General features: G+C 33.2%; 1 protein-coding gene across 2 annotated transcripts in view; it reads right to left on the reverse strand.

The window, feature by feature from the left end:
• LOC123279887 (killer cell lectin-like receptor subfamily I member 1) overlaps positions 1-15,421 on the reverse strand; it is a 33,159-nt gene extending 17,738 nt beyond the window's left edge. Inside the window, exons 1-2 of one of the 2 annotated variants that reach the window (XM_070494789.1) lie at positions 15,209-15,421; positions 13,714-13,804 (exon numbers count right to left, since the gene is read on the reverse strand). The gene's annotated coding sequence lies outside the window, so the exon portion shown is untranslated. The remainder of the gene's footprint in view (positions 1-13,713; positions 13,805-15,208) is intronic. The other variant, XM_070494788.1, reaches the window with a different exon arrangement.
• Between the last annotated feature and the right edge of the window lie 1,049 nt (positions 15,422-16,470).

Here is a 16,470-nt window from a genome sequence, read left to right on the forward strand (position 1 = left end):
CTCTTAGAGGCTAGCATCTAGGATCTAAAGATGTAAAGGAAAGCAACATGCACTATCTATAAAGGTATTCAATGAAATGCCCCAAAGCTTTTCTGTCTTGATTCTGCTGTGATTCCTTGTCTTCCGGATAATTTTCTTATACTTCTATACATAGAGTGTAATAGTCATTGTTAACTGATTTCCTTTTTTCCTTTCAGTGATTAAGCATGATCATGTCCCTTTTTTACCTTTGACTGAAAGAAAGTTTCTTAAAATCAAACAGCATTAATGAAATGAAACTACGTGAAAAATGACTTTACTTATTCTGCACTTTGCCCTCATAAGTGCTGATGCTCTGGGAAGACATGTAGATGCTGCACAGTGGATTGCAGAAAATATGATAATAATCATGTCCATAGGACAGATTATATAATAATTATAGCAGTGGATAACACAACCACAGTGTTTTGTCTTCCATAGGGAATCTTAAAAAAGACATTTTCAAAGCAACAGGGTTAAGCTGGCTTCATCTAATGATGTCTGGAAAAGTTTGCAAGAGATTATTGAGAAAATAAAGTTTCAAAAACCAGCAGCAGCAGCAGTACCTACAGCCATTGTTTTCTAATCTTGGCTTGGTGGCAGTATCATATGTATTTATAAATTAAGTCTATTCACATCTAGACTAACAGAAGAAAATCTGTAAAGAAGAAAAACAGCAAACTCGGACATTGAAGCAAACTCAAGCATCTTGTATTTTGATGATATAGTTTATAAGGAAAACAAATAAGGCGATCATGAATGTACCTAACTGAATGAAACAAAGGAAAACAAATAACAGTATGTATTTTAAAAGATAGAATTAGAGAATTATGAAACAGTGCTTAAAATGAAGCTAAATGAAGTGCTAAAATTTTGCAAAAGACAGGATACAGTATATACTGTTACCTTCAGTAAATGTTTGAAAGTGGATATTTAAAAAATAATCATTTTGTATAATGCCTCTTTTCTGATGGATGCTCCCTGTATGAATTTCAAAGTCATGACTTCCAGGCTTTGGGAAGAAATATTACAATTTTAGTTAATTTGATGATCAACCCAAATCTCTGGCACTTGATGCTTTGTTTAAAAAAAATTAGGCCTTATTTTTCAGTTTCACTTGCAGTTCTGTGTGAAGATTGACTTGTTTTATTCATAGGAACTTATTTGGCTGCTTTAAAAAATGGATTCATTGACTGTAAAGGAAGAGATACCTGTCTAATTAAGAAAATATTTCATTTCAAACATAGATTCAGATTACAACCTCTCTCATCCTCAATCTCACTTCCCATCCCATGATTATATGTTGACTATAATGATCTATTTACAAGTTATGCATATTTTTAAGATGATACATTTTGCTAAATTACTTTTCAAGCATTTTATATCAACTCACCATTCCATAATGAATGTATAAGAAAGCCTCTCAAAAAATGTCATTTTGGTGGCTGGCCTGGTAGTCTAGTGGCTAAGCTCGCATGTTCCACTGGAGTGGCCCGGGGTTCATTTGTTCCTATCCCAGGTGCAGACCTAGTACTGCTCGTCAATCCACACTGTGGTGGCATTCCACATGAAATAGAGGAAGATTGGCACAGATGTTAGCTCAGCGACAATCTTCCTCAAGTAGAAAGAGGAAGCTTGGCAACAGACATTAGCTCAGGGCCAATCTTCCTCACAAAAAATAAAATAAAATAAAATAAATGCAATTTTTTAAAATGAATTCATTTTATTATATGTAAATTACATCACTGTAAAGATGGTGAAAACAACAAAAATGGACCATATGTTCTGAAACTTTGCTTTGTCTTTTAAAAAAATTAAAAACTGAGAAAAAAGTCATCTTTTTAAGAAATATTAAATTACATCTTAATTTTAGTATCTTTCATATTATAAGGATATGTATTTTCTACTGGTTCTTTTTAATCTATCAATCTTTCCGTTTATGTCAGAAACACCTCACCATATAGAGATGAAAAACATTAACTTCTGGGTTTTCATAAAACTCATCTATAATTCATTTTTTTGAGTATGTTTTAAAATTTAGGGATAAATAGATAGGTAGACAGATAAATAGACATTTCAAAATTATTAATTTTCTTTGCCAGGATGATTTACCACTAATACACAATTTCCCATTGATTTTATGTTATTTCTACTTATGGTCGGGTCTATTTTAGTCTTATCTATTCCTTGCTCATGCAGAATAAGCAAAGAATAAATAGTGGTTATTGATTTACTGTTGATTAATTTTCCTTACATAAATTAAAAACAACTTTAATTATTTAGTTTTGTAATGTACTTAGTGTTTATGCAAGCTAACATCATTATTGAGTTTTATAAAAATTTCTTAAATAATCTCAGCTATTTCTTCTTCTATATGAACTTCTTCTATCTAAGATCTAATACGAAGTTCTATAGAATTTCTATTAGGACTTTTTCTGCAATTTACTTTATGTATAAATTGATTTGGGAAGAATTGTCATATTTACAGTATTTGCTGGTGTGTTATTCCTCAAGTTACTCCAGATGACTTCAGTTATACCATACAAAGCCACAACCTTTTTTATCACTCTGATTACAAGAGATGAGCTTCTATTTTTTTAAAAAAGCATGTGTTTTTATGTATTCATCATTCTATCCTTTTATCTTTCTACCTATTCGCATAACTATCCATCTACTTATCTTGGGAAATAATTTTAAGTTATATATTTCTTCTAAAAGGAGTAAATTACATGCCCTGTGAGAACTTTGTGCCTCACTCAAATCTGTATCTCTAGCACATAGAATAGTGCCTGAAACAGAATGAAACTCAGTAAATATTTAACAAATGTATTAACATATTAATGAGGTAAAGTGTTAGGTTTTAATTATTATCAGAAATAATTTTAAGAGCTATATTGACGAATGATTTTTAGATGTGTGTTTTCTTTTTTTTTGAGGAAGATTAACCCTGAGCTAACATCTGCTGCCAATCCTCCTCTTTTTTGCTGAGGAAGACTGGCCCTGAGCTAACATCTCTGCTGATCTTCCTCTACTTTATATGCGAGAGGCCTGCCACAGCATGGCTTGACAAGCAGTGCATAGGTCCACACCTGGCAGACCCGGGGCTGCCAAAACAGATCATGAAAACTTAACTGTTGCACCAATGAGCTGACCCCTAGATGTATTTTTGAGTAGTTTTTATTTTAGACATAGCTAAAGAAACAAGTGAATAAATGTAAGGATAATTCAGAAATAGAGTGAAACATGCTCTGTACAATACATTCTGTATCCATTGCATGAATCTCTAACTAGGACCTATGATCACACTGTAAAAATCTGATATATACCTTACAGCTTTAGTTTTTCTCATTGGTTCTAGCTTAATCATGAGATAAGACGAGAACTTGGATCTTATCCACATTGTTTAATTATCTCCTAGACTTTTGTCTAAGGAAAAACCTTTTTAATGTGTGTACCACCTAAAAACAATTTGTACTATATTGATTAGAGAGAGGGAGGATTGGGACTTTAACTCTTCATGATTCTGGTATGTATGGATACTGTCTGTGAATGTGCAGCCGTGTCAGCATTTTGTAAAATTTAAATAGAATTAATTTAAGGTATAACTGGGGCATCAAATCAGATACAATCAGTAAATAGTGGAACATGGAGTTCGAGATATAGATATTGGAATAGTGGTGCATAAGTACTGTGTGAAACCCTAGAGAGAGTCACAGGAGAGTCTCTACAGCACAAAAAGGATAAAGACTACAACTCAGAGATGCACCAACACTCACAGTCCTAAATGAAGAATTGGGGGCACAACACGGAGAAGAAGAAATGGCCAGAGATCTTAAGAGGAAACCCAGGATGGAAAGGCATCAGTAAAACTTAAGAAGGAGAATTCAGTCATGGCAAGTATTTTAAGGAGATAAACAAATATTCAAATTTCATCTGGATTCAGACAGTAGAAGAGTTTTGATGACTTTATAAGACCAAGTTTACTTGAATGTCAGAAAAGAATATGTGAGCAGAGCACTGAACTGGAGAAGAGGAGGCAAGACAGGTAGTGGTTTAGATTCAGTCCAATCAGGTGCTAAGTTTCTAGGGGACCTTATCTATCAAACATTTTCCATTTATCTCTTCTTGATCCTCATATTATTTGTCTTGCCTGACATATTATTTCCTGGAGATTCCCATCTCTTGTATTTCAGTTGTTGTGTTAATATTCCTAATTATAAGTTCGATCATGCCACTTTTCAAATTATTCAATCAGTGATTCCCTACTTCTCCAGTTTTTTTGAAGTATGCATATAAAATTGTATGCATAATAAACAGCTTTATCCTAAATCAAGGTCTAAAACTCAGAGGGAGTCACTTTGTGATGTGCACGTTGGACACCATTAGAAAACATCTTTATTTAAATTTCCATCCTGTCCTAACATGTTTGAGGTGCAATAGCAACATTGGTTTCTACTTTTACCTAGGTTCTAAGAGAGACTTCCTGAACCTTTAAGATGGTGCCCATAGTCTGGTATATGTACAGTATACAACTTATAATTTATACAAAACTTTTCCTCCAGACCCATAGAAAATTCATGATGACGTTTTCAAACTGTGTGGTACAAGAGGTAAAAATGCCCAAACTTAATTAAATATATGTTGTTTGACACTCATTAATTCATTCATGAAACTACTAATTATTAAGAATCCATAACATAGCCAGGTCTCTGCTAGGCACTGAAAAGAGACAGTCACTGAAGTCCTGTGGTTTAGTCTATTCCATTTGAAAAAGATATAGAAATAATTATAAGTAATTGTGTAAGGGGCAGTGATAGGAAGATGCAGCTTGAAAGAGAACCACAAAATCAAATCCTGGCATGGGTAGAAGTAGAATGGAGGTTAATAACAGTTTTATTTTAAGAGATAGTATCTCATTTGAGTCCTACATGACTACCAGGAGTAAGAGTTAATGATGCAAGTTATAGGAAACACAGACAAAATGAAGAAAATGACATAAAATCATAGACACAACAGCAGTCCTTGTGGCAGCATTAGGAAGGCAGTGAGAGGAAATGAAACTGGAAAGATGGCAGGAGTGAAGAACAATCTCGTGTCTCTTTAAGCAGCTTTACTTTATTCCATAGGTAACAGAAGCTTATTGGATTGCATAAATAATCAGATGTTGACTGATTTGAGTTTTAAATATATAATTGGCTGCTGTGGGGAAATGGAATTGACATTTAAGAAGAACAAGGAAGATCGTAAAGAGGCAGTTATAACGCACCAACAGCAGTTCAAGAGAAACGTGATAAGGTTTTAATGAGGAATATCATGATAGGAATATAAAATAATAATGAAATTGATTAATAATAATAATAATAGATTTGGCAAATTTGAGAGTGATACTACTGATGAGGATTTTAGGCTGGTTATTTTTAAAACTGCAGATGAGAAGCAGGCTCCAAGGACTGGAATTTTGCTTGCCCTTTTGAGAGACATTTGCATTTGTGAAGGAAGGGGGTATGACCTTGTAGGTACCTGAAATTAGCCACCCCAGGATATGTCTCTGTTTTGGGCTGATTGCTTTCGATAAACGGGGACAGGGAAGGAGGCTCTGGGGAATGGAACTTGCCCTTGTTGGGACACATTTACATTTGTAAGGTAAATCTATCTGTAAAAGGTGCCTCCCTCTCTGTACCATGAAGGAGAAGAGAGATGACCTTGTCCCTAGAAACTCTTAATGGGGAAGGCAAGAACTTAAGTTGGTTGCTGTCTGGCAATCTCATGTAACTGATTTAGGGTGGTGGCTTCTGACCTTAACTTAATCCGATTTGATTCTTGTCTAAAAGTCATGGGATCACCCAACGACCAGACCCCACCTGCACTGATACCATTTTAACTTTTTATCATGTTCTTTCCTTTGTCTTGTAAAGAAATGACTCACATACCCATGCCTTATAAAATTAGCCCTAACCCTCAACTCGGGGCAGCAGCAGCAGCTCTGCCTGCCCATGGGTCCTGTCCCCATGCCACCGGGGGCAGCAGAAGTGGCAGCAGTAGAAGCTCTGAATGCCCATGGGTCCTGTCCCCATGCTATTCTATTCTCTAAATAAAAGAGCACTACTGCCAGATCTTAAGAGTCTAAGAAATCTTTCTTTCCACTCCTCAGCTCACCGACCCCGCATCGCTACCAGGGCTTGATGAATTACTGAACTCCATGAGGCTGAAAAGGAAAGAGGAGAGGGAAGATCAAGGATAACATTGGCATTTTGTGGGGAACTGAGTTGGTACTAGAGATAGAGGTCATTTAACGTTGGATGTGTTTAGCATGAGGTGACTACCCTCAGAGGTTAGGAATTTATCCTATCCAAACCTGGAGTTTCAAAACAGTAAAGGACAGCTTTCAAATGACTAGAGTGGGCCCACTCTGCCATATATAAAAAAGCAAGCAGGTTGGGTCTCTGACAAAAACATTCATCTTGTTCTTGAAGTCTCTAGATAAAGATCTGAAAACCTTGACGCCAGCATGTGATCTATCCTGTTTACAAGATCTGCTTTCAAACAAAGACAAACCTGTAAGGATTCTTGTTTCCTATATCTGTCTTGGAACAGGAATAAAGGTTCTAAGTTAGAATCTTTGCTAAATACATCAGTATAAATTAATTACATATATTAGTATTCACATTATTTTCATGTATAACCCAATTTAAATCATACTAAAATCTCTAAATATTTCATGAGTAAAAATAGGAAACAGAAAATTCCACAGAAGCTCTTTTATCTGAGTATTTAGATTAATATAATATTTAGTTGTCTATATATTCTAAGTCCTATAATAAAATATATTTCAATAATTAAGATTTTCTTTTTCAAATAAGCATCAGCAAGTAACTAAATTTGTCAATAATAAGACTATATACAATTGAAATATCAATAGAGCTTAAATTGAACTCTTTTTCATGAACTAAATTTCCCACTTTACTAGATTCTAACACAATAACTCAAAGGTATGCAAAAATTAACCCTTCATTTATGAAAGAATATGACACTCTGCAATTTCACTCTGAACTTGTAAAAGCACGCTCCATTCTTTTATAGTATTTTGCATCTTTTATTATCAGTCTTTTAAAAGTCTAAAGGTTGTCCCTAAACTTCCCAAGTTTATGCAAACCTCAGAATTGAAATGCTAATTTTTACAATTTGAGGTCAGAGGATTTTCTACAATGTAGCTAGCTTTTAAACTACATGTTTAAGAAAATCCTGCCAGCCAAAGCTTTCAGGAATTTGGTGTTGTATTTCCCATTTCTTTCTTAGTGAACTGATAGTTGATTTTGTATCCAGTACAACAAATACCCTTACTTCTGTTAGGCTAAAGGAATTTTGACAAATCTATTTTCCAAAAAAGGAAAGTAAAATCAAAGAGCTAAATATTAAACACAGTATTAAATACAAAGATTTAGCAGAGTATATAGATTATTTTTATTAATCACCATAAACCTTATCTCTGTGTATAGGAAATTTCAAATTTGTAAAGCATAATTCCTTGGTTCTATAATTAAATAGTTAATTCACAAGACAAATTGCTTTAAAAATAAATCACTTTTAACCAGAAAAATAAAATCATAAAGGAAAAATTAGTCTTTTTAATATTATTTTTTCAGATTTTAATATTATTTCCAAAACCAGTATGAAAACATACAAAATCCACGATGTTTGTACAAATAGAGTTGATTTAATTAAACAGTTAAATGTTTTTTAAGAAAACATCTTTCCTTAGCAGAATAAGATATTTAATGTTGTCAATAAATTTGTAAAGTCATTTTTAGTCACTGACTCACTATCATAGATTTAAATTTCCTTCTGGCAAATCCATTTTATAATAGTAAATTTCATATTTCTTTTATTGTCTTTGTAAATCTAATCAATGGTAATCCATTAATCCATGGATATTAATATCATTTATAATAAAAGGTGATTGAATTATGATACAGGCAATATCAACTAATCCTAAGCTTTCAGATTCCCCTCCACATACGTATGCATGGTCAAATTTTGTATACTGACAATTATGAAAGCTTAGTCTTCTCTCTTCCTTATTTCTAACATATTTGTGAATATCTTTAAATCAATCTCATTTTCTCTGCTAGTGTCTCATTCATTTTGCTTCTCTGAAAAGTTCCATATTTTATCTTCTTTGTAGTTTTTCTGTTATCAAGAAACATATTTACAGAAATAGCTTGATTTCAAACTTTTCCATTAAGCAGTTTACACATATTTCAGGCCATTATTTCAGACAAATAGTCAGTAAACAACACTTCTGACCACGTTGATGTCACAAGCTGAGCTACACATCCTCTGGAAGCCACAGAGAGCCCACCACAGCCTTGACAGTGCGAGTGCTTGCTGGACATCTACAGGTATGAGCAGAGACATCTGCTGCACATGCTCAGCCACTCACACCCACAGTCATTTTTCTATTTACTCTTCTGTTATACATATATCCAGTTTTGGCATACATTCACTTTTATTGGTCATATTCTACTTTTAAGTGCTTCAAGTGGTGTAAGAGTTAGACCACTTCCTTTCTCAATTCTTTACAGCCTCTGAAAGTCAACAAATATTTTATCTTTCTGTTGTTGTTACTTGATAAAGTATATGAAAAACATAGACAGAAAATAATGTAGCTTTGAACATGCTATGTCTTGTTCAAAATATGCCTTACCCTCTTTAATTTGGTTAAATCTTAAGTACCCCAGAAAACTATTTTCAGAAAACCAATTTCCACGGCCTGCATTTGTGTGAGGCCCATTTTACATACTCTTAATGAAGCCTAGGCTCACCTTTATATTGTCTTATTACTGTACACTGTAACGTTCATGTCTTGCTCCCCCATTGATTAGGAGGAACTTATGTGTGTAGCCTCAGGACTAATGTAGTTACTGGTCACATCTCTTAACCCCATAAATGTGAGTTCAGTGAATAAATAAATGCTGTGGAATTTATGCTTTTTCCTAGAACTTCTATTCATTCTGTACCACAGATAGAAAAACACAAAATAGTATTTAAGATATAACTCAGATAAGCATCTCTTTTTATTTTTACATTTCTGACAGTTATAATTTTTAAAGTGAATGAAGAAAAAGAGACGTGTTTGTGAAAAGTGTATAAAACACAATCAATTAGAATCCAATTTTTTAAATTAAACCATTTGGAAAAATCTAAATGGTTAATATAGTTGAATGTCTATCTCTTCTACTTACACAAGCAGCTATCCTCAATACTAGATTCAACCATCCGCAAACCAAATTAAAAACTGCTTATATTGAATTATAATCAACTTAGTAAATTCAGTTAAGAAGTATTAAAATGGAGAGCATGGCTTAAATGTGAAGAGTCTGCAAACATGATCCATTTGTTTCTATTTTTAATTAACAAAAATTTGATAAAAATTTTGGCAAATTTTTAATAAATTTACAACTACCAAATTCAATTTCACTATATAGACATAACCCTACAATTACATATACCATCAAAACAGGAAACTTTAACACAGATGATGAGGGACAACCCAAAATCATAAAGGTGTTAAGCATTCAAAGAAGACATAAAAACTGTTAGTGTGTATGTACCTAATGATACAGTATAAAATACATGAGAGAAAACTGATAATACTGCATGGAGAAACAGACAAGTTAATTATTATAGTTGGAAACTTCAACATATCTCTATCAGTAATTGACAGGTCCAACAAGAAGAAAACTAATAAGGATGTAATTGACCTGGAAGCACTATCAATTGACTTGACTTGATTGACATTTATGAAATAATTCATCCAACAACAAAAGAATACTGTTGTTATTCTGTTCTTCTCAAGCTTGCGTGGAACATCCACCAAGATAAAGCCACATTTAGAGCCATAAAACACACCTTAACAAATTTAAAAGAATAAAAATTGTAGAAAGTATTTTCATAGACCACAATGGAATTAATATAGAAATCAATAATAAAAGATAGTTGAAAATTCCTAAATAATTGGAGATTAAACAATGCCCTTATGAAAACAAATGCATCAAAGAGTAATTCTGAAGAGAAAGTAAACTGAATGAAAATACAACTCATCAAAATGTGTGAGGAGAAGCAAAAGCCGTGCTTACAAGGGAAATTTCTAGCATTATCTACATATAATATAAAAATAAAAACATCAAAAATCCAAACTTCCGTCTTAAGAAACTAGAGTAAGAAGAACAATTTAAGCCTAAAGCAAACAGAAGAAAATATGTGATAAAAATTACAGTACAAAAAACCAAAACTGAAAACAGAAAGCAAAAGGGACAAATCAATGAAACCAAAATCTAGCTCTTTAAAAATATCAGTAAAATTGATACAATTCTAGCTATGCTAACCAAGAAAGATAGAAAACGCAAGTTTCTAACATCAGAAATGAAAGAGGAGACATGATTACAGATTACATCAAGACAGTGTGGCTATAATCAAAAAGAAAGACAGTGACAAGTATTGCCCTGTACACTGCTGGTAGACTGCAAAATGATGCTGCCACTTTAGAAAACATTCTAGCAATTCCTTCAAAGGTTAAACATAGAGTTATCATATGACTCAGCAATTCTACTCTTAGGTATATACCTCCCAAATTGAAAACATATGTCCCCAAAACTTAACATGAATGAACATAGCAACATTATTTATAATAGTCAAAAAGCGGAGGCAACAAAAGTATCCATCAATTGATGAATGGATAAACAAAATGTTGCATATCTATACAATGAAATATTATTCCACTATTAAAAGAAATGAAGTTCTGATATATGGTACAACATAGATAAACCATGAAAACACTCTAAGTGAAAGAAGCCAGACACAAAAGACCCCTTATTCTATGATTCCATTTACACAAAATGTCCAGAATAGGCTAATCCACAGAGGTGGAAAGTAGATTCGTAGTTTCCAGGGACTGTAGGGAGGGAAGATACGGGGAGTGACTTCTAATGCACATGGGGTGTCTTTTTGGGGTGATGAAAATGTTCTGGAATTAGACATTGATGATGGTTGTGCAATCTTGTGAATAAACTAAAATCCACTAAATTGTACACTATTTTATTTATTTATTTTAAGATTGGCACCTGAGCTAACAACTGTTGCCAATCTCTTTTTTAGTTTTTGCTTTTTCTCCCCAAATTCCCCCAGTACATAGTTGTATATTCTAGTTGTAGATCCTTCTAGTTGTGGCATGTGGGGCGCTGCCTCAGCATGGCCTGATGAGCAATGCCATGTCCACGCGCAGGATCCGAACTTGCGAAACCCTGGGCCGCCACAGTGGAGAGCGGGAACTTAACCACTTGGCCACAGGGCCGGCCCCATGAACGCTTTAAAAGGATGAATTTTATGGTATCGGAATTATATCTCAATAAACTTCAAAACTTGACTCAAAAAAGATAGTGTGATATTAGCATAAGGGTAGAAGTAATAGAATAATGAAACAGAATAGAGAGTGCAGAAAAAACCAAAGTAGACTTATGGTCAATTATCTTTTGACAGATGTCATTTCCTTTTAATATCTTTTAGGCCTGTAGCTATGTCTTCTTTTTCATTTCTGATTCTCTGGGGTTTTTTTTCCACCTTGGTTTATCTGGCAGTGTTATTAATCTTAAAAAAAAAAAAAAAAAACCTACCTTTTGGTTTACTGATTTTCCTTATCATTTCTGTTTTATTTTTTATTTTTGTTCCTATCTTAATTATTTCCTTTCTAGATTGTTTTACTTTAATTTTCTTTCTTTATTATATTTTCTTAAATGGAATCTTAGTTAACTGGTATGAGAATGTTATTTTCTCTCAAAAGCATTTAATGCTATAAATTTCTCTCTAAGTACTACTTTAGCTCCTTTCTACAAATGTTCATATGTTATATTTTTATTTCCATTGAGTTCAAAATATGTTTCATTATAGATAAGTTGTAAGCGTGATATGTCACACAGATTTTTAAAAATATCTTATTTTTCACTAATTTGGGAAGTGAGACTTTTTCAAATTACGTAATTTCTATTGACCTCTCAAGTTCACAACAGTTTTTCTGTTATCTCTAATCTGCTGTTCAATCCTTCCAAAAATACTCCATTTCAGTTGTACATTGTATCTTAGAATTTTCTTTGTTATATTTTATAGTTTCTCTGTCTCTGCTGATATTCTCTGTCTGTATAATCACTATGTGTATATATATTCTTTGAATATATTTATAAAAGCTGCTTTAAATTCCTTGGCTATTAATTGCAATATCTGGTTTACCTAAGGATTGGTTTCCTTCGATTGCTTTCTAAAATATGGGTCCAATTTTCTTGTTCCCTTATGTGCTTAGTGATCTTTGATTGATACAGGATATTATGAATGATATGCTTTTAAAATTCTGCATTCTATTATGCTCCCCTGAAGAATGATTTTCACTCCAGAGTCAGGCAATTAGGCTGTAATTTAACCCCAAACTCTTTCTCCACTGTATTGGCAAGTGGCTGAAATTCCACTTAGTTCTTTTTGCTTCCAGGATTCCCTTTCTCACTGGGCCTTCTTCAGCTCAAATCTGCACAATGTACAGTTAAATCCTTAGCAAAAGAGTCTGGTGGATTTCATTAACATATTTGGGGGCTTACCCTTTCTATGACTTTTTTCCCCAAAAGCCCTCCCTAAATTTCTGGGTTTTTTCTTTCAGACAAAAATGTTTTTCACTGACTTCTTAAGCTAATAAACCTGCAATTTTCTGCCATCAAACATTGTAGGTATTAAGGGGTACTCTCAGACAAAAATCTGGAAATCTTCCCAGTTTAGATTGACACTTGACTAATGTTTCCAACTTAAAGTTTTCTTTGGTATTTTAAGTGATTTACCTATTTTTTTTCTTGCCAAGAGTGTGCATCAGTTGTCAATGATTCCATTATCTTGAAGAGGAAATTCTCCCTAATAATTTCAACTGTCACAGTTTTGGATTATGGTTTTATGTTGAATAATGACTCCTACAGAATAAGTGACATTTGTTATGTTCTAAAAGTAACATTAAAAACCTGCTAGTCAAAGATAAGAAAAATAATTTTAGTCAGAGAGAATAACATGAACAGAATAAGACAGGGAAATGAGATGAAGAGTCTATATTTCAGATCTCTCCTTTGTTTTAATGAGATGAGAACCTAGATTTCCACCAAAATTTCAGCTCCTTTGGCATTTCTGAAATTCTGAAGAAAAATAGTGCCAGTTCTCTTTATGTAGAGTTCAGTTTCTTCACAGTGTTTTCCATAATATGTATAAAGATACACATTTTTTTAATTAATTATTTTCTCTATCTTGATTTTTCTCTTGTAATTCTCTTGTTTCTTTCTCTTGGCATCCACGTTATAATAAAATAAATCTTTACACTTCTAAACTTGACTATGTATAGAAATTTCTTCTAAGAAATAATTTTCTTATGACAGAAAGCACATATCTATACACCCATCACCTTTTCTGGGGGAAAAAGGGATTAAACTGAGAGAATTTTTTTTAGAGCAACATTAGAGAATTACAGTCATCTAAGAAAAAACTAAAAATTATCTGCTTAATAATCAAGGCATAAGAAATAGAACATATATCAGCTGTACCTTCCTTGAAAATTGCTTCAGAAATTGAAAACTACAAACTTGATTCTTCAACATTCTTGGTCACATTATTAATTCCTACCTTTATTTTCCAAGTTGTATGTGATATTGACCATATGATTTTGAACATTTTCTATTTCATTGGTCCAATTTTCCTGAATCCTTTTGTTGGCCTGTAATTGTCACAGAAATATTACTTAAAATATTTTATAAAGAGTTCTTCCAGCAGAAATTACATGAAAACGTATCCATATATAAGGGATGCTGTGAAAACACACATAAAGAGAGGAAATCAGAAAGTGTTGGCTGGTTAGAAGGACTCAGATATGTAATTTGATATGTAGATTTAAATAAAATCCAATAAGTGAAAATTTATTGAGTTAGAAAGTGATTTAACATTGTGTGTTTTCAGGAAATTTTTACATAATGAAGAAAAGTGAATTTAATAAATATTTATGAAAGAAAATTGATATTGAAAGAGACTAAAATAAAGGATGCTCCTAAGAAGAAACTTGCAGCTATAAATTCTGTTATTTAGGTGACAAAATTCTCTATAATAATAAGTGAGTGAAAATGAGAAGAAAGGAAAATTGTTTCATTTATTTCTATTTTAGTTTTCTCCTTGTGAATTTTTGGTTCAAATGTCCAATTTTTGTTTTTTAGGATATTTAAATCATTTTGGCGTGTTGTGTTGCAGTTTTCTTATGTTTCGTGGTCAGTTTTTATGGGGGAATTTTCATCAGCTTGTTTTGGTTCTCATTTTCTGTGTTCCTCCTGTAGTATCTTCATAGAGGTGAAACATACATACTGTGGACTGAGATGGCGCTTGGGGCACTTTCTTGGATTCTTAGGTTAAGAGTGCCCTCTTCTGTTAGGAAAATATAATACAGCCTCTTAAATGGGTGGATTTTTCGAGAGAGGAAAGAAGGGGTTTTAAAAAATATTTCATCTAACATATCCTAACACCCTCCCTACTGCACATGCATATTCTTGCTTCTTCCCCCTTCACTGCACTTCTCCTTCTGTTCCCTTCACTGCACTTCTCCTTCTTTCCCCCTCACTGCACTTCTCCTTCTTTTCTTCCTTTCTTTATACCCTCTTCTCCCCAGAGTGTCACCTTTCCAAGACTGACTCAAGAGTAAGAGTCCAAAGCACGTTTTTTTTCTTTTGGAGAAAGATTAGCCTTGAGCTGTCATCTGCTGCCAATCCTCCACTTTTTTGCTAGGAAGCCTGGCCCTAAGCTAACATCATTGCCTATATTCCTCTACACAGAGAGAAGCACACCATGCCCCCATACCCAGCATCGAAACTGTGCTCGGATAATTTGCCCAGGGAGAGAATCAGGCCATAGAACAGAGTCAAAATTCCTCCCCCAAGGAATTGAGGGTTTTAGGAGATGGGGGAAGTGGTCCCCAAAGAAGTTCACATCCTAATCTGGAACCTATGAATATGTCACCTTCTACGGCAAGTCCCATGTGAAGCATTTAATTGGCTAAACCTATTTCACATGCCAGGGTTCAGAGGGAAGAAAGATTACCCCTCCCCTTTCATCTTTCTTGGTGAAATGTAAAACATACCTTACAATGAGAGTCAGCCAGTCCCTTAAATTCTCCTGGTCTCCATTATTGTTTCAATATTTGCTGTTTAATTTTGGTGAAACTCAGGTCTTTACAGGAACAGTTAAATATGAATTATTCTTTTTTTAAGTCTAAAGCTATAAAAATATAATATTCATGGCATCAGTAGCCATCTTGTGGCCTCAAGTGGACATTCTATCTGATAATGAAGTCAGTCAACACAAGATGAGAGACTTTAAATAATTTTTAAATGTGGGCAACATTTTTTCATGACACTGAACTTTCAGAACTTCACTGGCAAATGTAGATTATTTTTAAAACATAGATCATTATCTCAAAACCAACTTCCTGTCTGATATTTTTAGCTCTCTAGATCTCTTTACTTTTTCTTTTATTTAGTAATTGTGAAGGGGAAACCTGACATGAACTTTTCTTCATCTTTGATGTTGCCCTATGGATGCTTTTTTTACAACTACTCAAAAATAATATGAATAAAATGACTAAAATTTCCATATGGTGGATTTCTCCTCCTGCAAATAAAATAACATCAAAGTCAATTTCAAAAGGCATATGCAGTTTGAATTTTTTCAAAACATTGCCACTACTATAAGATGAAATAAATCTTCTCTCTCTCCTTTATGTCTTTAGAAATTACCTGCCGCTTCTTCTTTAAAACAAAACTTGTTCAACACTGAAACAAAATTTGAATAAATAAAAATTAAGATAAAAAACACAGCATAGCTATTTATTTTGAATGAAAAATCAAGATAACAGTAGTAATTTGTCTTCCTCTAGAGAAGTAAGAAAAGTCTTTAGTGCAAAATTTTTCACTTTGTTGACGTTCCACGTCTTTTAGAAATATCGTAGTAGGCTTTTCATACAAGATTTATTTTCTTGTAAATAGACTGTAAAAGTTGATTAAAAATATTTATCTGCAATAGATTGGAAAAATAATATTTTCTCTCATGTTCTTGGGATAAGTAATTCAAAGCTTTTACTAGTCCTCAAGATAGCGTTGTGACTATACATCCTTGGATACTACTGCTGATCTGGACACTCACTCCTGTGGATGCTGCTGGGAGTATATTCCCTTAATGGTTTAAGGGAATAAATCTGGATAATCAAAATTTTTCTCCTGTGAGTGGAGAGAAAATTAAAATTTTTGTGTTTTTTAAAGTTGTGAATCAACAGACTCATAGAAAAAAATCCCTCATACAGGATTTAAGTATAAAAAGTTATGTGGACATGTGTGTACATAAATT

This window comes from Equus asinus, chromosome 22, assembly GCF_041296235.1.
Source record: "Equus asinus isolate D_3611 breed Donkey chromosome 22, EquAss-T2T_v2, whole genome shotgun sequence".
In the NCBI taxonomy this organism is placed as follows: domain Eukaryota; kingdom Metazoa; phylum Chordata; class Mammalia; order Perissodactyla; family Equidae; genus Equus; species Equus asinus.